At 36.0% G+C, this 25271-nt stretch overlaps 1 pseudogene; it reads right to left on the bottom strand.

Annotated features, from left to right (window-relative positions):
- The window catches only part of LOC107596266 (CUGBP Elav-like family member 5), a 173678-nt pseudogene that overhangs the window by 58752 nt on the left and 89655 nt on the right, over positions 1-25271 (bottom strand).

The following is a 25271-nucleotide window of genomic DNA, read 5'->3' as shown; positions in this document are numbered from 1 at the left end:
TATATATATATATATATTTAAAAATATGCCATGTGGCATATTATGGCATATAAATATGCCATTTAAAATGCCACATGGGTTGTGGGTCTGACACACTTAATGTGGGTCCGAGAAAACCTGATATTATTTTCAAATGATTTGGTTGCATTTTTCACATGATATTATAGTTAATACACATACTGTATGTTTGTGTATTGTGTATTAAGTGCTTGTGTATTATATTTGAATGTGTGGTTTACAGCTCCACACTTATACTCGGTCAGAGGAGATGGTTCAAATCACTCGTGCAAAGTATGAGCAATAATAACACAAATGCTTGACTTAGCAAACACCACTAAATATTTCAACATCCAGCTTTTGAAACAATTTCTATCTCAAAGCATCAAAACACATGCTAAAGACATCAGAGGCTTTGCGAAATCTTCTGAAACAATGCTCCTCCTGTGAGAATGGACTGGAAACGATATATTTCACAGATCTAGAGATGAACGGAGCTGAGTGATGATCTACTGTACAAAATCACACAGTAAAACACTAAATTAAACCTAGAAAGTAGATCAACAGTTATTGTTACTTGAGCAATGCTGCAAATGCACAAAACATTTTCAAGAAATGCTTTGTTGTTTTTTCATATTCGTTTAGAGAGAAAGAGAGGCGGGAAGCTCTAAGCCGATTAAAAGTTGTAAATAGGCTTAAACATTGACACAACTGAGAGCCCAAACAAATATGCCCCTTTATTTCTCAGCAGGACTCATGTGGATGATTGCAAAAGCCTGACCGTACAAACCCTTTTCCCTCTTTGCTACTAAATCCCCCAACTTTTTTTTCCTTGAACAGATAAACAGACTTTGTTCTATCGCTGGGTTATATTTTTCTAATATGCTAAGCAGTTGTCCTACAAACAAAAGCGTCTCACAGGTGGAGTGGTAGTTTACACCTTCATCATGTCGGATGTGTTTTCTTTGCTCAGAGAGCAGTCAGATGGGACTGGCGAGAACGCAAGGGCTTTTTATCTTTGTTTGTTTTTAAAAGCGATGACAGCGAACGTCAGTGAATGCAGCCGCAGCAGAGAGCGTGCATGTGTGTGTGTGTGTGTGTGTGTGTGTTGCAGCTAAATTGAAGCGCTACCCCATTTAACCCACATCAACACACTTTTGACTTGACAGGTGGAGAGGAAAGCATGATAAAGTTAACTTTATCATTAAGAGAACAGCACTAACATGCAGTGATCACTAAATACAGTGGCCATGTGGTGCAGTGATTTTACTACAGCTATTGGGTGCTGTGACATGGACAACTGTGACAACTAAATAATAAACAAATAATAGAACCGTTTGTATTAAGAACTACATTTTTACAACTTATGAAGAAACAAAGTGCTAGCTCATAGAAAGTCACTGTTATGACACTAGACTGTTGTGCCTGGTTTCTAGGGTGTTGCTAAGTAGTTGTGAGGATGCCGTGAGTGATTTCAGAACACAGTTATTTTTAACTAAAGCAAGCGGCTGCTGCGTGCATGGTTTGGTATGGCAGAATGCCAGCAAAGAGCGCTGCATTTATAATCTCTAAAAGACATCTCAGTTCATCGCAATCTCACAAATATCTGTTATAACACAATAAATATACGCATAACGAATCTTTCATAATGTCTACAATTTGTGTGTTATAATGAGAGGATTCATGAGCAAGCAAATTTCAGCACTGCATTGCTCAACGCGGCAAACACGTGTAAATAGAAAATAGAAACTCTGCATACGGTTGCACCTGTTAATCGTTTATATTTTATATTAGTTCATGTTGCTTTTGTACAATAGATGTATAACAATTTATTTGTTTTATATATTTTATGTTTAGATATTTCTATTTTACGGGAGTCCCGTGAATCATTTTATTCTCCCGCATCCCGCACACACACGAGCAGTGTTGGGGGTAACGTATTACAACAAGTAACGCGAGTTACGTAATCAGATTACTTTTTTCAAGTAACTAGTGAAGTAACGCATTACTTTTTTAATTTACAAGAAAATATCTGAGTTACTGTTTCAAAAAAAGTAATGCCAGTTACTTTGTTTTCCCATTTATTGACTGACAGCTCTCCTGTCCCCATACTGGGAGAAATCGGAAGTACAGAGGAGTTGTGTGCGCTGTGTGAACATGATGTTACTGTAGTTCTAGACTAAATGTGAATGTGCATTAATTCATCCCACTCGCAAAAAACAGATTTAGTATTCATCAAAATTAATTAAAACAGTGAAATGCAAACTCAGAAAATGACGCAAACCTGCAATAATTAAATATGTTAAATAACACAAATGTATCTAATCCCATTTTATTAACCAATGTCTTTGCTGCTGACCTTTGGTGGTCCAGTTGAGTTCAGCCATACTAATAAGCAAAAAAGGCTTTAGATAAACTAACAATTGTGCTTCACTGTTTTTTTATTGCTGAAGAGTTTTGAACCTTCTCCTGCGTTCTACTGCACAGACTTGAATTTACTTTTCCTTTCAGCCTGAGGTTTATTCATTACACTTTTTGGTGTGAAAGGGCTTTTACATTTGCTATAAATAGAACTTATATTAAAACCAATCAAGCCCTGCTCATATTTAAAAAGTAACGCGAAAGTAACACAAAAGTAAGGTAACGCATTACTTTCCATAAAAAGTAACTAAGTAACGTAATTAGTTACTTTTTTACGGAGTAACGCAATATTGTAATGCATTACTTTTAAAAGTAACTTTCCCGAGCACCGCATACGAGTGTCTACCCGCCCGCACCAGCACTCGCCCATCTTGTCCCGCGCTGCACTCTGTTGCGTCGGGTCTCGCGGGAGAGCAGGTCTCTAATCCACATCTCTAGATTATAAAACACTGCATTCTGTCAGCAATGTAACGCGGCAGTAACGTATAGACTTCGTCTTGTAACAATACTCTAATTACTATTTTGAATATTATAACGCGTTAAATTACTCCGTTACAAAAAAAGTAATCAAATTACAGTAATGCGTTACTAAGTAATGCGTTACTGCCCAACGCTGGTTATGGGTGATTTCTATGGCATCATTAAGTGGTTGTGAGGGTGTTGTGGGTGGTTTCGCATTGCTAGGTGGTTGCTAGGGGTTTGTGGGTGGTTTCTAGGATATTGTTAAGTGGTTTCTAGAGTGTTGTGGGTGGTTTCTAGGGTGTTGCTAGGACAATGCATATTTTAAGCTCAGGGCGTTTTTTGGTATTTTCGCCTAAAGTTTTCATACTCAAATTCAAATGTTTGCCCTACACACATACAATGGAGGAAATGAAAAAAAAGGGTTTCATTGTAAAGAAAACCCTTTGAACTAGAAAATATGAGTGTAATTCTTTATAAATAACATTATGTACTTTTCAAATATTACTATAAACACAAAAAAACATAGGCGATTTTGGAGTTTTAAATCAATATATTTTTTGGAAATTCTGTAATTCAGGTTCTGTTAGGTTCAACTCTCTGCAATTTACTTAGTTTGATGCCACTATATGCCAAGAAGTACCAGAAAAAAGAATCTTTCAAATAACAGCTTCTAAACAGGAGTTAGAACATTATTTGTGAAGCGATTGAAAATGTCGAAATGTGTCATGGTGAGTTTCCCTTGCAAAAACAAGCTTTATAAAACACATTAACCCCACAATCCTATTGTACTCTGTGCCATAAGCACTTTAATTGATTATTGATTGAATTATGTTTCATTTTTATGTTTTTCTAAGTAATAATATACAAAATGCACAAGCGAATTGGACCAAATTTCTCATATTGTGATTTCTACACTCAGTTTAATTCTTTCAGGATGCTCAAGACTGTCTACATTATAATATTTATATGGTCTATAACAACCTAAAATAGAATCCATATCCTCCAGCTTTATATCATTCCATTTATATGCATTCTGTATTGGGATAGTGATCACAGCATCTCTCACCTCAGCATCAGTTGAGCACTCATCTCTGTATCCCTGCATCCAGCTTTGCTTGCCTCCGTGGTCCAGAGCTGAGCTAATTCGCTAGCATGCAGCTACATTCTACATTCACAGCGTCAAACAAACATATGTTAGCTCATCTACACCGCACTGTAATGATCCATGTATATTTACTGTATACTTACTGAAATGCATAATGTACTGTACTTTTCTGTCAGCAAACATTGTATCAGAGTGCTAGTATAGCTAACACGTTTCATAACAAAGGGAAACACTCTCAAACTCACGGAGAATCACTCCTAAAGTCTCCCCAGTTTATAGATATTTGGGGCTGTTTGCGGCTAACTGAAGCAGTGCCACGAGTAGAAATGTTACACAATAAAAAATTCTGTTTTTTTTTTTTTACATCGCAATTCAATTGAAGATAATTCGATCTATGATTGTCACACAATTAAATAATCCACATCGTCAAATTCCTGAGAATGAGAGCTTTCTTGTGATATATGACTTGACTTTATTGTGAAAAATATATCAAATACACATTCTTCGTAAAAAAAGTTTGCAATGGTTAGGCGGAAAATTGTGTGTGGGACGAATACATTTCTAAGCTTAATTTTACTGCTTTATGAATATAAAAACCAAAAGGAATGGTATTCTTTGTAAATTGTATATGGGCTGATACCATATAAGGAAGGCTATGTAAATGAAGCATAAACATTTTTTATGCGATTTGGACCCGTATCCGGGTCCGCAGAGTTTAACTGGTTTAAATGATTTCTAGAGTACTGTTAAGTGGTTGTGAGGTGTTGTGGGTGGTTTCTAGGGTGTTGCTAAGATGATGTAAGTGATTTCTAGGGTGTTGTGGGTGGTTTCTAGGGTGTTGCTAGGATGCTGTGAGTGATTTCTAGGGTGTTGTTAAATTTTTTTGCGAGGGCGTTATGGGTGATTTCAATGGCATCATTTAGTGGTTGAGAAGGTGTTGTGGGTGGTTTCTAGGAGGTTGCTAGGATGCTATGAATGGTTTCTAGGGCTTTGGAAAGTTCTTGTGAGGTGTTGTGAGTGGTTTCTAGCGTGTTGCTAGGATGCTGTGAGTGATTCCTAAGTTGTTACATTCTTTGCAAGGGTGTTATAGGTGATTTCTATGGCATCATTAAGTGGTTGTGAGGGTGTTGTGGGTGGTTTCTAGGTTATCGTTAAGTGGTTTCTAGAGTGTTGTGGGTGGTTTCTAGGGTGTTGCTAGGACGATGTAAGTGATTTCTAGAGTACTGTTAAGTGGTTGTGAGGTGTTGTGGGTGGTTTCTAGGGTATTGCTAAGATGATGTAAGTGATTTCTAGGGCACTATTAAGTGGTTGTGAGGTGTTGTGGGTGGTGTCTAGGGTGTTGCTAGGACGCTGTGAGTGATTTCTAGGGTGTTGTTACACTTTTATTGCGAGGGCGTTATGGGTGATTTCAATGGCATCATTAAGTGGTTGAGAAGGTGTTGTGGGTGGTTTATAAACGGTTGATAATGTGTTGTGGATGGTTTTTAGGGTGTTCCTAGGATGCTGTGAGTGATATCTATGGCATTGTTAAGTTGTTGCAACGGGTGTTGTGGGTGGTTTCTAGGGTGTTGCTAGGATGCTGGGAGTGACTTCTAGCATATTGTTGTGAAGTGGTTGCAAGGGTGTTGTGAGTAATTTTTTTAGGGTGTTATTACTTGGTTCCTATGGTGTTGCTAGGATGCTGTGGGGTTTTTAGGGTGTGGTTCAGTGGTTGTGAGGGTGTTTTGGGTGGTTGCTAGGATTGCTGCGCATGATTTCTAGGGTGTAAAGTTGTTGCAATAGATGTTGTGGGTGGTTTCTAGGGTGTTGCTAGGTGGTAGTGGGTATTTGACAGGGCTTTGTTATGCAGTAACTGATGTCTTGTGAGTGTTTCACAGTAAAAGTATAAAAAGTATATGTTATAGTGGCCTTAAAGCAGCTACTCCAAATAGATTCAGAAGCAGAACTATCTGTTTTATAATGTAAATAAAACATGCTTGTTTCTTTTTCCATTTTGGAATAACAAAACATATCTGTAGTTCAACTGTTGACAGGATTGCAAATCCATCCCCAATCACACACACACACACATCAGCGTCAGTGAAGCCTGAATGCTCTCTCCGCATTGCAAACCTTTCAGATGAAATCAAATCAGCCCGGCTGAGCTCAGGACACACAGGAGAGGCTAGATTTACCTGCTAATGCACACAGCAACAAACACAGCTCTGAGAGGGTCATTAATGCTGAGCGAACACTTTATTTCACAGAGTTCACCGAGGTGAAAACTTCAGCTGGTTACACCAAACCTCTTAAGTTAAGGAAACACCCTACTAAACTAACTTATGGTCTGTGCTACAACCTGGTCCAGGTCCTTCAGCTCTGGAATTAAAGGTAAATGAGAAAATACAGTAACAGCCAGAAACAGAAGCAGACCCACATTTACACAGTTACTGAAAACACTAATTTCACAGGATCAGCATTTCTGCAGGTTTTTTGAAGGTACATTTAAGACATTTTAAGACCAAGTAAACAATTTAAGGAATATATTGAATGGAACACAATATGGTAAAATGTTCTCTAAATGTAAATGTCTTGTATTAGCAAACAGCAATGCTTCAAAGTTTGAAAATACTACTTCCAACAGATCTCCATTACTTTTTTTATTCTTTTAACAAAAAAAAACAGCTTAACTAGAATATGAAAATAGCTTTTACTGTACCTTCTGATCAAAAGTGATGCTCTTCATCAGTATTTTTGTCTTGTTTTCTAGTGTAAACATCTAAAGATTTTTAAATCAGCATATATTTACTTGAGAAGCAAATATACATAAAACAAGAAGTCCTAATGAAAAACTGTCTGAATTAAAACAAGAACAAATATCTGCCAATGGGCTCAAAAATCTACTTAATTCAAAACAACAACGCATTTTAATTCCCCATTGACAGATATTCGTTCATGTTTTAAGCATAAAGTCACTCAATCAAAAAAAACAGCTTAACTAGAATATGAAAATAGCTTTTACTGTACCTTCTGATCAAAAGTGATGCTCTTCATCAGTATTTTTGTATTGTTTTCTAGTGTAAACATCTAAAGATTTTTAAATCAGCATATATTTACTTGAGAAGCAAATATACATAAAACAAGAAGTCCTAATGAAAAACTGTCTGAATTAAAACAAGAACAAATATCTGCCAATGGGCTCAAAAATCTACTTAATTCAAAACAACAACGCATTTTAATTCCCCATTGACAGATATTCGTTCATGTTTTAAGCATAAAGTCACTCAATTTTGCTCAGTTTCTCAGAAAACAAGATTTCATAAGTTCAATTTGTGTGTGTGTGTGTGTGTGTGTGTGTGTGCGTGTGTGTATAAATGTTTTAAATTTTTTTGATGATGCAACATTTAATGCCAAGACTTTATGAATTTAAGACGTTCTGCTCCTATTTAAGAACTTTTTAGGCCTTAGTAAGACCCTTTTAAGACCCACAGAAACTCTGTGCAGGTGTCATATTATCTAGCTATAAGAAAAAAATCTGTCCAAAGTGTCTTAAATGGGTTGAAAACAATACAAGCAAATCAGTAATATTTTGCATCATATACTGTTGCAGACTTATAGTAATAAGTATAATGGTTTAACACTTACTGATGTTACACGGTGCAAAACATCACTCATTTACAGCTACTATTATAAATGAGAAACTATTTGTGCCTGTAAAGTAAACATTTGCATAATTTAATTCACATTTTTGAGGGGAAGACAGGGAAAAACTACGTAGGACCAATAAATATATTAACTACTGACAGAAAAGATCCTTATTGTGGAGTCCTGCTGATTACTGTGTGCTCTGCATGTTAAAATTTAACACATACCATCTATAATGCAACACACAAGTCAGCAGTAAGCACATGATGCAATGCAATGAAAGCAATAAAAAGTAGATCAATTGATAGTAACTTCGTCACAATGAGATCCTTGCTATATTTCTTTTTTAATACATGTTCTCACAGTTCACATGTATTCGGTTCATGTTATTCTAAAGAAATTTTTTTTTTGTATTAACGGAAATAATTTACTTTGCCTCTGGAATAATTTTCCTCTCGCCCAAGGCTTCACGGAGAGGGAATATGTTTGACTTTGCAGGTCATGCCTTTCTGCCTTTAATTAGATAAAATATATATAAATATATATATATATAAAGATAAAATGGTACACTAATGTTCAAAAGTTTAAAAATACAGTAATATTGCGAAACATTATAGCAATTTAACATTACAGCAATTTACTGTTTTCTATGTAAATATATTGTAAAATGTATTTTATTCCTGTGATGCAAAGCTGCATTTTCAGCATCATTACTCCAGTCTCTAGTGTCACATGATCTTTCAGAAATCATTCTAATATGCTGATTTGCTGCTCAGAAACATTTATTATTACAAATGTTGAAAGCAGCTTCATATTTTGTACAAACTGGTATATTTTCAAGATTCTTTGATGAAAAACTTCAAACGAAAAACATTTATTTGAAATAAAAATAATTAGTAACAGTTTAAATGTCTTTGCTGTCACTTTTGATCAATTTAATGCATCCTTAATAAACAAAAGCATAAAAAAAACAACTTTTGAACAGTAGTGTAAAATCTTTCCAATTTAATGTTAGTTAACACAAGGTTGCAAGGTTAAAACAACCAGAGGTAAATCTATGAAATCACAGTCTGTGTTCGAACCGTTCGACTGAATCACACAGCGATGGGCGTTCTATTAAGACGTTATTGGTTTCTTGAAAGAGCAAGCAATAGCCAGTCTAAACCCACATTTGCGTTTCAGTCAGCTAGTTCTGTCCAATTCAATACATCACGAGCCAATTAACTTAAAAGCTATAACAAAATCTATAATGCAGACCGTAATGCAATCATAGTGTACAATTAGCCACAGTTTGCATCATTAACAGAACGTAGAATAGCAATTTTTTCCATGCGAGTAAAAAAGCTAACGTTCAGTCTAGTGATCCTTTAAGAATGGAACAAAATGTCAGAGTTTAACAAGCGTATAACAAATATCCGTCCTCATTTGTGTGTGCTGTGGTTATGAGATTTTAATGGTGCTTCTATAGCACGACCCCGAATGACATGATAGACCTAAAGTGACCAGATGTCTGGACGGAAGTTTTTCCCCTAATAATTAGCCTTAACTTTTATTTGCTTTATCTTTGTTATAAATAAAGATTACATGAACATTGCAGTGTCTTGTGCTTTTTATGTCATGAGAAACTAGCTGCAGGGCAATGCGTAGTTGACCCAAAAATCTACACCCGGTCATCATTTACGTACCCAAACCTGTAAGTCTCCTTTTTTTTAAATAAAAGTATTTCATAACAGTGAAAGTCAATGGGGTCCAATGTTGTTGGACCTCAGAATTCTTCACAATATCTTACAGGATAATCATACAGGTTTGAAACAACATCAGGGTGAGCAAACAATGACAGAATTTTTACTTGTGAGTGAATCTCTTTAACTAATCAGAGTGGGTAGGTTAAGCAGTTATTTGACCCATCAAAAGAATAGTAACTATTACATTAAAAACTATGACTGCTTTTTTCCAAAGCATAATACTAAGAGGAAAACATACAGTGTGTATGTGCATAAATGCTCAAATGAATTAGTGAATATATATATATTGTATAAATACATGTGGACATTATATTGCCTGCAATTTAATAAAGCTTTCAAAACCAAGTCTACTTGCTTTTAGAAAACCTTTTATGCTTATGGATTGTAGCATCAACACAAATGTTAGGTCTGAATTACAACAAAAACGTACCTACACTTGGGTCTAGGAGTGACACTTAAACATAAAAATAAACATAAACAGCATAACAATTTAAATTGTATAATTAATTTTTTTAAATGCAGGTAAATAAAATATTTAAAAAAATAAACAAATAAATAAATATTGTTCAATTGAAAAATATAAAACTGTTATTTAATTAATTTCTTTTAAATTGAAAATAAAAATGTAAATAAATAAAAAACAGTTATGTAAAGCAGTTAAATAAAATAGTTAGCTAATTAATTAATTTTAAATAGCATTTTAGAAAAGCATTTGGCAGTTACTTATTCATTTATTTTTTTATGTTTAGCCAGCTGCTTTTCTCTACCAATTTTCCATTCGCTTCGATTGATTTATTTATTTGTAATTTTGCCAAATGTTTTTCTTTATCCATTTGTTAAGTGTTAAAAATGGCATTGAACAGTTCACTCATGCGGCAACCAATCAGCTTTCGACCAAGCCACCCCCTCTCAAACGTGCTAAGTAGCAGTAGCAGATCACACGTGGTTGAATCCATTGTGTCTTTCCTTTCCTCTCTGTATCGTCTCTGGAGCCGGAGAAGCCTGCATCACCCGTCCCAACAAAGCACTCACTAAAATATGAATCACAAGAAAGACGGATAAAAGAAAAATGTAGGATTTGAAAAAGAGAACGCACCACGCTGAGATTTTGATGAGGGTTTTCAAGGTGCCTATTTAGCATTCTAAGACGATTACTATTTCTGTGGCGCAGAGGAGTTTCAGAATGGCTCCCAAATGCACAGTAAAACTCTGTAATGTCTCTCCCCTCCTCTAGTATCCATTTTCCTCTGTTTTCCTCACATCTATTACTGCTTCTCCCCAAAAAAACCCATTACCAGCTCACGGACAGCTGTGATAGGTGGCCCTATTTTCCTCTGTATACCTCGGGGATCCATAGCGCGAGTCCTGCGCGGGCCTCCGAGCGCAGGAGCACGTCCTGCATTGGCCGAGAGCAGGCAGAAGGCATGTCTCTGAGAGTGCACAGCCCATTTGCTTTGATTGTAGATCAATAGCTAAGAAAATGAAGGTTTTCTTTATTATAGGCATAATGTGTCAGGTCATCTGTTTGGTGACTCCGCTAATGACCGAAGCCGGACCTCTCGGCTCATATCATCCCTAAACGCCATCCATCACACGGGCCAAACCAGACATGCACCGCTGCCCGCATGCAAACCCATCTACAGAAGCTGGACAATGACCTGTCAATGGAATCAATTAATAAGTGGACAAATTAGCATGCTAAAAGGGTTAGCATGTTATTACTGTTACTACTGCTCATACCAAGCGTTAGTGATAATACTATTCTGAGTGGGCTCTTTTGACTCCACCTAGCAACCACGCCAAACTCCTTAATAACCACATAGCAACGCCCTAGCAACCACCCACAACATTCTATCATTGTGATGTGAAGTTTTGAACAGGCAAACACTACGTACATTTACTTTAGAAAATATAGAAATCTACTTCATGCTTATGTCACACAAAGATAAAACAGTTTAATGACAGGAAATACGCAGTGTTAAGATTAGTAAAAAAAAAAAAAAGAGGGAGTACAAATTTATGGAACAGTTGAAACAGAAAAAGTATTAATAATTAATTTATTAATTATATATATTTTTTTATTTATTTCAGTTTTTGTTTTATTTTAGCATATAAACTTAACCAATAATAATAATAAAATAAGTTTACGTTTTTTTTATTCTATTTCAGTTTACATTTTATTTAAAGTAACAAACATTTTTTAACACATTTTGCTGTAATAACCCTGCTAGAAATATTAAAATGTACTTAATCTCATAAATATAAAGCATTATATTTTAAATCGAATTTTGTCAAAATTGTAAAATCAAATCAGATTTTACACTTTATACATCGTAATAACTTTAATTTGTTACTGTCCTAATGTATTCCTTTGTTAAATTTGCTGTTTGTTAATTTTAACATTTTATTTATAAAATGAAATCGTACACCTGATTTTTTACCTCATATATACCGAGCTCAGTAAAACCATTAAAGTACAGGAATATATTAATAATGTATTTTGCACTCTTTTTTTATTGCACTTGTTAACATTACTTGTTAATACTAGTATACTAATTTTACACTATTGTTATTTTACTTCATTTCACTTATTTTGCATTGCTTTGGCAATATAAATATACAGTTTTTATCATGCCAAATTGAGATATAAGAGCAAAAATGACAGAAAGTGAGAGAGAAGACAGGTGAATAGGTACAGTGATTAAAATGTATTGTGAGCTCGCTGAACTGGACATAAATGATGTAGCAGCCAGTCAGATGGCGTGAACTTCAAAGAGAGACAGAAAGAGAGAGTAGGAGGGAGAGAGGGAGGGAGGGATGGGGGTTTGGTTTTTCATAGAGAGACTCATTTAACATCATTCTCCCAGAGCTTTGAGGGACGGGACTCAACCGGCTTCACATATCACACCCAACCACTTTAATAACACCAGAAAATGAAACACATGAGAGAGTGAAAGAGAGCAGAGAGAGCAGCTGTGTTCTGAAACCCGGTGTGCTGCCTACATAGACAGCATTTCAATGCATCACAGGCGATGCAGAAATATAGGCAGCAAAAGTAGATTATTTTGGTCAAAACTGAGGCAGCATCCTTTAAGGAGGAGATCATCCAAAATGCATTGTGAAAAATCCATTAAAGATTGCATATGAGAGAAATGTTGATTATAAATGTACTTTAATTTGCACTCAATAAACAAAAATAGTAATTAAATAGTCTGGTTTAGCCAATAATTGAGTAGCCATATGTTAGCAACATGCAAATGTGTGGAATCTCATTTCTACCATAGAATAAAAGAATAAAAAAACGTTAATCGCGACTTTTTATCTCACAATTCAGACTTTTTTTCCCTAATAGAATTACAAGGAAATAACTCATAACTGCAAGATAAAAAGTCACAATTAACTTTTTGTAAAAAATGTATTCTGTGGCAGAAACAAAAACAGAATTGCGAGATATAAATTCTCTTGTTTTTTTTTAATTCTGAGTTTACATCGTGCAATTCTATTTTTTGTTTCCTTCATGAAATGAAAAATTTAAAAAAGCTTTTTTCATCTCACAATTCTACAGAAGCTTGTTTCCACCATGAAACAAACACCCTCATAATTGCAAGTTAACATCTTGAAATTTGGATTTGTTTTTCAGAAATTGTGAGTTATTTAGCAATCTGGCCATTTTGAGTTATAAACTAAAAATAAATGTAAAAAATAAAAAAGGTAGAATTGCAGGATATAAAATAAGAATTGTGAGAAATAAAGTCAGAATTGTGAGAAAGCCTATGAACTCGCAATTTCGAGAAATAAGTCGCAATTCTGAGAAAAAAGTCAGAATTGCTAGACGTAAACTCAAAATTGCAAGATATAAAAATAAAAAAGATTGTGAAATATATAACAACAATTATGAGATAAAAAAAGTCTGCACTGCGAGATATAAACGTGGAATTGTGAATAAAAAGTGAGATAAGCGAGTATCTCGCAATTCTGACATTTTTCACAGAATTGTGAGAAATAATCGTGGTGGAAACGGGCTTCCATACAATTCAGACATTTTTATTTTTTTTGCAATTGCAAGTGTATATCTTGCATTTCTGACCTTCTTCTCAGAATTGCGAGAGAAAAAAAAAAAGTCAAAAGTGTGAAGAAAAAGTCACAATTTCCTTTTTACTTTTTTATTATATGGCAGTAACGGGCTTCCATACTAATGTCACACTCTATTGGAAGTAACTGTGAGCCTGTGCCCTATGTAGATTGTCCAAAAGAGCTGAAGAGCTTTTATTCCAGATAGGATACTGTCTATGTAGGCATTAGACAGAAAGGCAGCTCACTAAAGCTAATCTGTGGAAACACACAGTCTCTCCTTCTCTGTTTCTGTCCTTCTCCCTCCATCTGTCTGTCTCTCAGTGGTATATCAATCCTAAAGACAGCCCAGAGAATCAGGATGGTGCTCAAAAACGACAGGCAGAAAGGGTGAGGGGAGATAAGGCCTCTCCAAAACTAGGGCATGAAATCAAACATTGGGCCACAGCCAGCCAAAAAGAGAGAGAGAGAGAGAGAGACATAATAACATCTCACTTTGATGTAGCTGCTGTATGAGAACACACACACACACACACACACACACACACACACACACACACACACACACACACACACACACACACACACACACACACAGCGACTGCATCACACAGAGCTCATCTCACACTCATCCCTGTTAAACTCTTCCCACTCTTCTGTTATTCTCACCCTGCTGAGGAAAAATACAAGACTCCAGCTCACTATTTTACCCATCCGTTAGTCTGCCACTCTATTCACTATTCTATTCTCTCTTTATAGTTATACTCAGTTATGTGCTATGTTGGTCTACTCTATACAGGTTTTCTATTTAATATGGTTCCATTGTGTCCTATATAGTTGTATTTCATTCTAAATGATTGTATTCCTTTGTATATTTTTTAGAGTTATCTTTTATACTATACAGGTCTATTTTAGTGGGGGGTTTTTTACAGTTCAATTATATTCTACTTTGGACAGTTATTCTATTAGTTTATACACTACCGTTTATAACTTTTTCTTTTTTGAAAGAATTGACTACTTTTATTATACAAAATATAAAACTGTTTTCAACATTAATAATAATTATAAATGTTTCAGCTTTGATCCCAGCAATACATTACATGTTATTATATATTTAAATAGAAAATAGTTATTTTAAACTGTAATTCAATTTCACAATATTACTGTTTTGACTGTATTTTTGATCAACTGGTGAGCATAAAATACCTCTTTCAATAAACATAAAAAAAATAATAAAAAAAAATCTTACTAAACCCCAAACTTTTGAATGGTATTCTATTCTGTGTTGTTCTATATTGTTTCATTTTCGATAGTCCTAAGTAAATTAATACAGTTCTGTTGCATTCTATGATTCTATTTCATAGTATTCTATTCTAAATAAAATATTCTATACAGTTCTATTCTATTCTAAAAGGCTGTATGGTCATGTCCGTGTCTAAAATGTAGCATGACACTTTTGTTAATAAAGTACAGAAAACAAGGTTGAAACTGCAAAAATGTTTGGATCCATAAACCATATAATGAGAATACCAAATGCGAAGCAGATATCAATATCACTCTCTGTACAACTGCATCACGTTTTGACCAGTACTCCTGTACAGTACGTGACCTCCACTTGGGCTGTTATCATGTAAATCTGTCCTCCAGGCCTGTTGGACTGAATGAGATCTCTAAACCCTGAGCTCAGCAAATGAGTTCACTTCATTATAACAGAGTGTTGCCAGATTGGAACAACAGCAATTTTACTGTAGTCCCAATGAGGCACGAGCCGACGATAACAGCGTTACACAAACACATGCACGCAGACACACAATCATACATCACCTAGATAATTGCATATAGGAAACAGAGTGAGCCCCACCCAACCACAATGAGTAGATCCATTACGGCCCTAATCAACTCTAAACCCTGAGCTCAGCAAATGCATTATAACAGAGTGTTGCCAGATTGGAACAACAGCAATTTTACTGTAGTCCCAATGAGGCACGAGCCGACGATAACAGCGTTACACAAACACATGCACGCAGACACACAATCATACATCACCTAGATAATTGCATATAGGAAACAGAGTGAGCCCCACCCAACCACAATGAGTAGATCCATTACGGCCCTAATCAATACTCCACTACGCTTTATCACTGCACAGAGACAAATAGAGCTTGGTGATGAATGGGACATTTGGTTAACGATCAGGTCGGGATGGTAAAGGTCAAATCTTTATGGGGAATTCTTATGATAGCAGAGCAGGAGGTGCACATGACCACTAACAGCCTGCTTTAACTACCAGAACAGATGCTCAGGTTGCATCTCCATTCACATACTATACGCCCCAAATCACAGAAAACAATATGCCAAAATTCTCCTTTACTATTTTGGGCTAGTATTACACACAATCCCTTGTACTAGAAAGAGGAGAGGGAACTGAAGCTGCCACATCAGTCTTTAAATGCATTATACAAAATGAATACATTCAGCTACATGCAAATGCAAACAGCATGAGACAATGGAATGGGATCATGATGCAATTTTACCACATTTGTGTAACATTACACTGATATTAGAACATACTGCAAATCCTTCCATCAGCACAGTGCATACTGTAATTTCAGTGTTTTGTGTTTCATGTTGCCATAGCAACTATGGTAAAAATACTGTAACTTATTAAGGCATTTACAGCCTCGTTGCTTTTATAAAATGGCCACAACAGCAATATGATGAGACAGCACTGCTCAATAATTAGTTGATGTTGATAATTAAATTAAGAATAAAGAATTGGACTTTAGATAGATAGATAGATATATGATACACTCTAAAAATGATGGGTTAAATACAACCCAGTGCTGGGTAAAATAGGGACAAACCCAGCAATTGGGTTGTTTTGACCCAGCGGTTGGGTTACTACCCAGAAGGTTGGGTTAAACATTTAACCCAACCGCTGGGCCAAAACAACCCGATTGCTGGGTTTGTCCCTATTTTACCCAGCACTGGGTTGTATTTAACCCAGCATTTTTTAGAGTGTAGATAGACAGACAGACAGACAGACAGACAGACAGACAGACAGATAGATAGATAGATAGATAGATAGATAGATAGATAGATAGATAGATAGATAGATAGATAGATAGATAGATAGATAGATAGATAGATAGATAGATAGATAGATTATATCTGTCAGTTAATTCTGCTTGTGTTTCATAAATAAGGCTGAGTGTCACACACGTAAATGTTAAAATGCTGTCAGTAAGATGTTATTTTGGGCGCAGTGCAGGTGCTGATCGAGTAAATGTCATTTACCAGCAAAGTAGATCAGTATTGAGCTGCTAATTGACCCTTTGTTAATTACAAATAATTAGTTAAAGCTAATCTGATAACGTCCTTCATCACTGGTATTCTGATAAGCTATTGACAGGAGCTTCCCTTCTGCCCTGGACTGCCAATATCAGTGACATCAGCCAGAGAAGACACTGTGTGAAGTGTTTGTGGCCAACTAAAGCTAAATCTGAGCAGCTGAAAACCCACCAGAGTGCAACTATGTGATCAACATTCTCTAATAGTCTTGTAGCATCAATAGTGAAAGTCACTTATACATCCTTGAAGGACAATATAATGCAAGATAGGGATGAGAGTAAGCAATGTAACAATTACAAAAGCCTTAGCGAAGAATACAAACAATGGTCAAAGTAGGAAAACAAGGCACATTCAAAACTGAATTAAGAATGATTTTCCTAGTTAACTGAATTTGAATTGAAGTAGCAAATAGGATGCAGAATTGCAATTTAAATTTGAATGGAAGAAGGTAAACTAAAATTATTTGAAAATTCAAAGAAATTCATATACGTGTAACTATCAATTTTAACTAAAAAGGATCAGTTTGTCAAGAAAAATGTTCAATGTTTTAAATAGAAAAATTGAATTATAGAGTGATGGAAGGATAGAATGATAGAAAATTGAACGATAGAGTGATAGAACAATAGACAGTACGATGAAATGATAAAACGATCGAATGATAGAGTGATAGAACAACAACAGAATGATAGAGTGATAGAACAACAGAGTAATAGAATGATAAAACAAACTAATAGACAGAACGAACTACAGATAGAACGATAGATAGATGATAGATAGATAGATAGATAGATAGATAGATAGATAGATAGATAGATAGATAGATAGATAGATAGATAGATCTATTCAGAATAGCTCTTTATTTCCCAGAATGCATCACCTATGATGAATTAAGTTCACACTCATGAAGTGAAAACAAGCCACCCACATAGCAAACGATCTTGGCCCGAATGTGGCCTCAAGCTGGCACTGCTGGCCTCCTGTCTGCAATGGCATGTACCCTTTCAGCCAGAGCTGGGCCATGTGTGGCAATGATGGCACAGTGTGGATCATGGCAAACAATATGAGGGCCGACTGTTGGTGGACGAGGAGTGTGGCCCAGATCAGTTCAGTGATCATGTGGCCCAAATCAGGCTTGTGACCTGACCGCATATTATGTGACCCATGGTCAACAAGATAAATATATAGTTCAGTCATGAAACTCTAGATGGTGCATTCTGACGGGGTGTTAACGTAACTGATGATATTCAGAGAGTTGATATTCAATGACTTGGCACAAGCTGATTGGTTCATGCTGCATATGCAGCCAATGAGTTTACTGCCTTGCATTTATATGGCTGGCTAGCATTCACTTGAGATTACTGCAGTGCGCTTTCAGAGTTCTCTGAAACCCTCCACCTTCCCCAGCTCCACCTGTATAAATCTGCTACTGGGTTATTTTATATGCTATTTGTGCAGCAGCAGTATGTCTTAAATACTCATGGCACCGTATCACTGTATGCATTGGCAGTAGCAAGATCCTGTACTTGCTTGCAGCAGCAGCAGCAATAATCTACAACTACAGCAATTACCAACAGCAGCAGCCATTCAGCAGCAGCATAGCAGTTCTGTTCCACCAAGACCAAATACATTAACATTGTCATATCCATCACCATGCTAAAATGTTCAGAGAGTTGTCATGATTGAAATAAATTATTGCATGATAAAGGTTAAATGATCACAGAAATGTCAATGAAGTGTAGCACTGTTTAAATTTAATCTTTGAAATGGCAAGTCAAAACAGAATGAAAAGTTATCATTGCAAAATTAAGCAAATTAGTAAATCAGTAAACTGCATTCAACTGCACTTAATTATAAATTATTATTCTCAGTACAAATAATCTTAGAATCCTTACAGATAAAGTGAGAGAGAGAGAGAGAGAGAGAGAGAGAGAGAGAGAGAGATCATTTAACCATTATCATGCAATATTTTATATATCTCGTTTACCATAGGGCACATCATTTTATTAATATGCTGTCATCATGCACAAGCATTCAAGTAAAATGATCATACAATTATTTTAATTTGATCTAAATCTTCATGTGACGCTTTGTGTGAGGAACAGATCCAAATTCAAATTCAGCGATATTTATCTCCTTCCTCTGTAGCTATAGTAACAATTTCAAAATGTGCAGCTTCAAGAAGTTTTACAACATGTTATACAGCAACGATATCAAACGCTCATTAGCTCTCACCGGTTTCATCATAGATTGTGTGTTTCCGGTGATGTGTGTTTGAGTGAGAAATGCACACCTTCACAGAGTGGATCGGGATAAACAGATAAAGTGAGAGAGAGAGAGAGAGAGAGAGATCATTTAACCATTATCATGCAATATTTTATATATCTCGTTTACCATAGGGCACATCATTTTATTAATATGCTGTCATCATGCACAAGCATTCAAGTAAAATGATCATACAATTATTTTAATTTGATCTAAATCTTCATGTGACGCTTTGTGTGAGGAACAGATCCAAATTCAAATTCAGCGATATTTATCTCCTTCCTCTGTAGCTATAGTAACAATTTCAAAATGTGCAGTTTCAAGAAGTTTTACAACATGTTATACAGCAACGATATCAAACGCTCATTAGCTCTCGCCGGTTTCATCATAGATTGTGTGTTTCCGGTGATGTGTGTTTGAGTGAGAAATGCACACCTTCACAGAGTGGATCGGGATAGTATTTTCAGCGCTAACAACTTAAATTATGCCCTGCTCCTCACACTAAACTATTATATTCCACTTGAGAGGACTGCGACTGCAACGCATCGTCATTTGGACTACTGTGGTACTGCTTTTTGGCAATTCTGCAATAAATAAATTCTTGTGATTAACTTTACACTTGTCTGTCTGATACATTTCACTTATAGACTGTATACTGTATAAATGTTTAGTGTACTTTGTAAATATTGAACATTTCAGCATCTCTCCAAATATACAAAAAGTTTTTGTACTAGTAACGGTAAATGTTGCGTAATAATACCTACGTTACGTATAAGATAGATTTGGTTGATTTGTTCTTTATAAAATAATAAAACCTTTTTAATGTAATACATTTTTTACTGTACAGTTTCATAATTTGTGGATTTTAAGAATGATTTTCTATTCAGTTAAATGTACCTTATTTGTATAGTTTGTGTTTACATTACCAAAACATTTCACAAATAATGCCAATTACTGTAAAAAAAAAAATACACAATGCAATATAAAATATTAATATTCTGTATTGGGTCTGGGCTATATAAGGCTCAGGTGTGGCTCAGTTTTGGGGCTTCTGGTTTACTTAAGGCTGAGAATCGGTACCAATGCTAAAACCTATTCAGGCGCAGTGCAGGGCCACTAATGGGCTATTAATTGGCTGAGACTCGGGCCAGTTATGGCCCATGTGTGGCCGAGGGAAAAGGGTTTGTGTAGACCAGAGCTGGGCCAGAAAAAAAATTGCTATGTGGGCAATTTAGAATTTTGCACAACCCTGATGCAAATGCTTCTAGTTACACTATGGTAGCTCAAGTTAAAAAAAAGCACTGCTTAAAGTGTTTAGACTGTTTGGGTTAGTAGAGTTAGTTCAAGTCTCTAACCCCTGGTATGAGCAGCAGTACTAGCGATGGCCAGCCTAGCATACAGTGACAGCACTAATGAAGAGCTCACTGCATGATCAGCACATAAGCTGCATTCAAACATCAGAAAGCTTCTCTTGAAAATTACTTTTGTTTTTTTTAGCTTATTCCTCCTCAGATGTCCAAAGAATGAGACATCGAATCAGGGCACAAAAGATCTCTCTAAACGCAGGCACATTTGGCCTGTCTGAGCTTAGATTTGGAGAGCCATAAGCAGAAAAAGCTCTTTTGTTTGGGGTGCTAAAAGCATTTCGGTATTTTAGATACATCCCTCTATTTTCTGCGTGAGAGTGGGCGGCAGGCGGGGGATAAACACAGTTTATGACAGAGAAGAGTGAATTTGGCCTTGTGACAGAACGCTCTCACCACAGGTTTTTTGTCCATCCAAACCATTACAAAAGACAAGGGCTGTTTCCTCTGAAAGATGCTGAGCTATGGCTCTAAATTAGATGGGTTTTTTTTCAACAGGAATGATGCTTTTACTTTGTCCTGTGTGTATTGTTGTGCTCCTGTGAATGGTATCAATAACCTAGTCAGTTGCTTTGCTCTCTACTGTCTACATACGCAACGGTTTCCACAAAAATATGAAGCAGCACAACTGTTTTCAACATTGATAATAAGAAATATTTCTTGAGCAGCAGATCAGGATATTAGAATGATTTCTGAAGGATCATGTGACACTGAAGACTGGAGTAATGATGCTGAAAATTCAGCTTTGAATCACAAAAATCAATTTATTTTAAATTGTAATAATATTTCACAATATTACTGTTTAAACTGTATCTTTAATCACATAAATGCAGCCTTTCTTCCTTTAAAGTCACTATTCTTGCTTGTTATTGTATGTGAATACATGGTTTTTATACAGTAGCTTAAATAATATGGTAAAGAAGTTTACCATGTAGCTACTTATTTCAAGGTGAACTATAAAGTATTGTTTACATATATTTTTTTACATACCACCTTCAATACCAAGACTTGAGTAAGGCACCGAACTCCCAACTGCTCCCCGGGCGCTGCAGCAAAAACGGCTGCCCTCTGCTCCGTGGGTGTGTTCACGGTGTGTGTGTGTGTGTGTGTGTATGTGTGTGTGTGTGTGTGTGTGTGTTCACTACTCACTGTTATGTGTGTGCACTTGGAAGAGATAAATGCAGAGCACAAATTCCGAGTATGGGACACACGTACTTGGCCACACGTCATGTCCCTTATAAAGTCAGAATTGCAAGACATACAGTAAACTCGCATTTCTGAGAAAAAAGTCATATATATAATGCAATACTTCATACTTTAAATGTTACAACACGCAATTGCAACTTTCTATCTCACAATTCTGACTTTGTTCTCACAATTGCGATATTACATCACGCAATCTGTGAAAAAAGTGTGAATTTCAAGATGTGATTATTTTTTATTCAGTAATGAAAACAGGCTTCCATAGAAATATATTATTATAAATAATAAATATATATCAGGATCTACTTTTCAACATCCCAACCAATCGCAGTAGATAGAATCAAGTCCCACCCTACATTATTATTACAATATTCAGTTTCACACACAAGATACACACACTACAGATGCAAATGCATGATGCCATGACCATGTCGGTGAGACTGAGATCTCAGTCTTGTGTCAGCCCAGAAATGTCACATCACATAGAAAACATACCACACGTATTCCAGTGAAGTGTCAGCTCCTCTCTGTTTGTGGTCATGCATTTTTACACATACGGATACATTACATGTCCGTTTGCCTGAGACCTCCTGACAAACACACAGAAAAGCTTCAAAGGGAGAGAGAGAGAGAGAGATGTGTGTGTGTGTGTGTGTGTGTTCACTACTCACTGTTATGTGTGTGCACTTGGAAGAGATAAATGCAGAGCACAAATTCCGAGTATGGGACACACGTACTTGGCCACACGTCATGTCCCTTATAAAGTCAGAATTGCAAGACATACAGTAAACTCGCATTTCTGAGAAAAAAGTCAGAATTGCGAGTTTATATAATGCAATACTTCATACTTTAAATGTTACAACACGCAATTGCAACTTTCTATCTCACAATTCTGACTTTGTTCTCACAATTGCGATATTACATCACGCAATCTGTGAAAAAAGTGTGAATTTCAAGATGTGATTATTTTTTATTCAGTAATGAAAACAGGCTTCCATAGAAATATATTATTATAAATAATAAATATATATCAGGATCTACTTTTCAACATCCCAACCAATCGCAGTAGATAGAATCAAGTCCCACCCTACATTATTATTACAATATTCAGTTTCACACACAAGATACACACACTACAGATGCAAATGCATGATGCCATGACCATGTCGGTGAGACTGAGATCTCAGTCTTGTGTCAGCCCAGAAATGTCACATCACATAGAAAACATACCACACGTATTCCAGTGAAGTGTCAGCTCCTCTCTGTTTGTGGTCATGCATTTTTACACATACGGATACATTACATGTCCGTTTGCCTGAGACCTCCTGACAAACACACAGAAAAGCTTCAAAGGGAGAGAGAGAGAGAGAGAAAGAGAGAGAGAGAGAGAGAGAGAGAGAGATAGGGAGAGTGGCAAAAAGGCTCTACTATTTTATTGATTGCGTGTTCAAGCCCACCTCACTGCAGCTTGTATATTTAAGAAAAACAGGCTGAGCGCCGGGACCCCTGGGCTCCCCCCCCGTTACAGCGGTGGATCGAATGACTATTTCATTTACAGTCTTATGCTAATGCACTTGGCAGGAGCAGGACGAGGTCTGTGCACACATCTGCACTCTATAACCCAATCACTTTAACCAAAATTAATACCCACAACAGGCAGAGAGACTAACAGCAGAGAGAAACGCTGAAGAAACACGTTCAGAAACAGCTACAATGCAAAAATAAATAAATAAACAGTCAAAATCTCCTTGAAACAACATACACTACCATTTAAAGGATATTTCTTTGAAAGATATTAATACTTTTATTCAGCAAGGATGCATTCAATTGATCAACAGTGACAGTAAGGACATTTATGATGTTACAAAAAAATTATATTTCAAATAAATGCTGTTCTTTTGAACTTTTTATTCATCGAAGAATTTTTAAAAAAATGCATCGTGGTTTTCACAAAAATACACATTTTAAAATATATTCACATAGAAAACAGTTATTTTAAATTGTAATAATTTTTCACATCATTAATGTTTTTACTGTTTTTTAGATCAAATAAATGCAGCCTTGGTGAGCAGAAGAGACTTCTTTCAAAAACATTAAAATATTGTTCTGACCCTAAACGTCTGAACACTATTGAACATTTATTTGAGAAGCAAATTTGTATAAGATATTAAGACTTGTTTTCAGAGAATATATTTTGTAATTTGATTTTTAAAAAATATATATTTATTAGCAAAAATATTAGTACTTCTTGTATTAAGCACTTAATGTTTGAGGGGGAAAATATTCTTTTTTTATTTTATGAAAACAAGTATTAATATCTCATGCAATTTTGCTTCTCAAGCACATTCATCATATTTTAAGATAAATGTATTTTCTGCAGTGTAGATGGAGCAGAAAAATAGACACGTTTTAATGCTAACATTTCATGCCAGTCATCTAAAATGTAGGCTAGGAAATGATTCAAAAATAAAAAATAAAATACTTCAGTAGCTTCCATAAATATCAATATGCTCAACATGCAACCCCTGCTTCCTATAATTGGTCTATAATTGTAAAATGATTAATTAAAAAGCCCAGCAAATCAAACTATTTGCATCTTGATGCAGCATCTTACATGGTGCGAGAGACTGAGTGCACATGCCAAAAAACCCAATAATTAAAACGAATCGATAAATAGTGCAGACCATATACATGTAGAGTGAGAACAACTCCAGTCAAAGCTAATATCACCAGCACACAAGAGTCGAAAGAGAGAGTGAGCGAGAAAATAAATGAGTGTGGAGCAATAAAGTGAGGTAGAATGAAATCTCTTACCTCCTCTACTCTCGCTGTCAGCTGGCTTCACCTGAATAGGCCGTGTCATCTGCGGGAGAGAGAGAGAGAGAGAGAGAGAGAGAGAGAGAAAGGTTAATGTGGAGGTGTAAGACAGAGACAGCCAGAGGAGCAGGTTAGGAGCGCGTCGTCTCGCTCCCGGATTCACAGCTGTCAGAGCCACTGAAGCTCAGAGACGTCAACTCCAGAAGCCCACGGGTCACGGGAAACCGCAGCCACTCACATATACATGCGCTTACATGAGCCATTTCAACGTCAGACTCATATCAAGACTTCAGTACATCTGCCGTGATTTGAGTTAGACTGAGATGTTGTATGAAATCAGACAAGACGAGACGAGAATTACAGGAAAGAAAAATCCAAATGAGATCTCCTAAATGAAATCTCAATTGTGTCTCTTAGACATCAATAAGATTAAACAGAGATCCAATTGACACCTATTGCTTAGTAATCTCATATGTGTCTTTTATAGAGTTCCAGATGAAATCTCAACATCTCAAACTGTACTAAGAGTTGCATTACCAAGATATAACGTCTGCAATAAAAAATCAGAGATCTCACTATGAACTCGAACATTTCTCTTCAAATCATCTGAGCTGCTATTCACTTTCATTTTAAAACTTTGAGTCACGATTTTAGGGGGAAAAAATCCAATTGCAATAGCGATTTAATATATACATTTTTTATTTTTATTATTTTTATTACACTCACACTCTTACAGACTCTCTCTCTCTCTCTCTCTCTCTCTCTCTCTCTCTCTCTCTCTCTCTCTCACACACACACACACAAAAATAGCGCGCACACATAGGGGGGGGACAGAGGACACGCACACAA

This window comes from Sinocyclocheilus grahami, unplaced genomic scaffold (genome assembly GCF_001515645.1).
Source record: "Sinocyclocheilus grahami isolate Dianchi unplaced genomic scaffold, SAMN03320097.WGS_v1.1 scaffold216.1, whole genome shotgun sequence".
NCBI lineage: Eukaryota > Metazoa > Chordata > Actinopteri > Cypriniformes > Cyprinidae > Sinocyclocheilus > Sinocyclocheilus grahami.
This window is presented reverse-complemented; position numbering and strand designations above follow the sequence as displayed.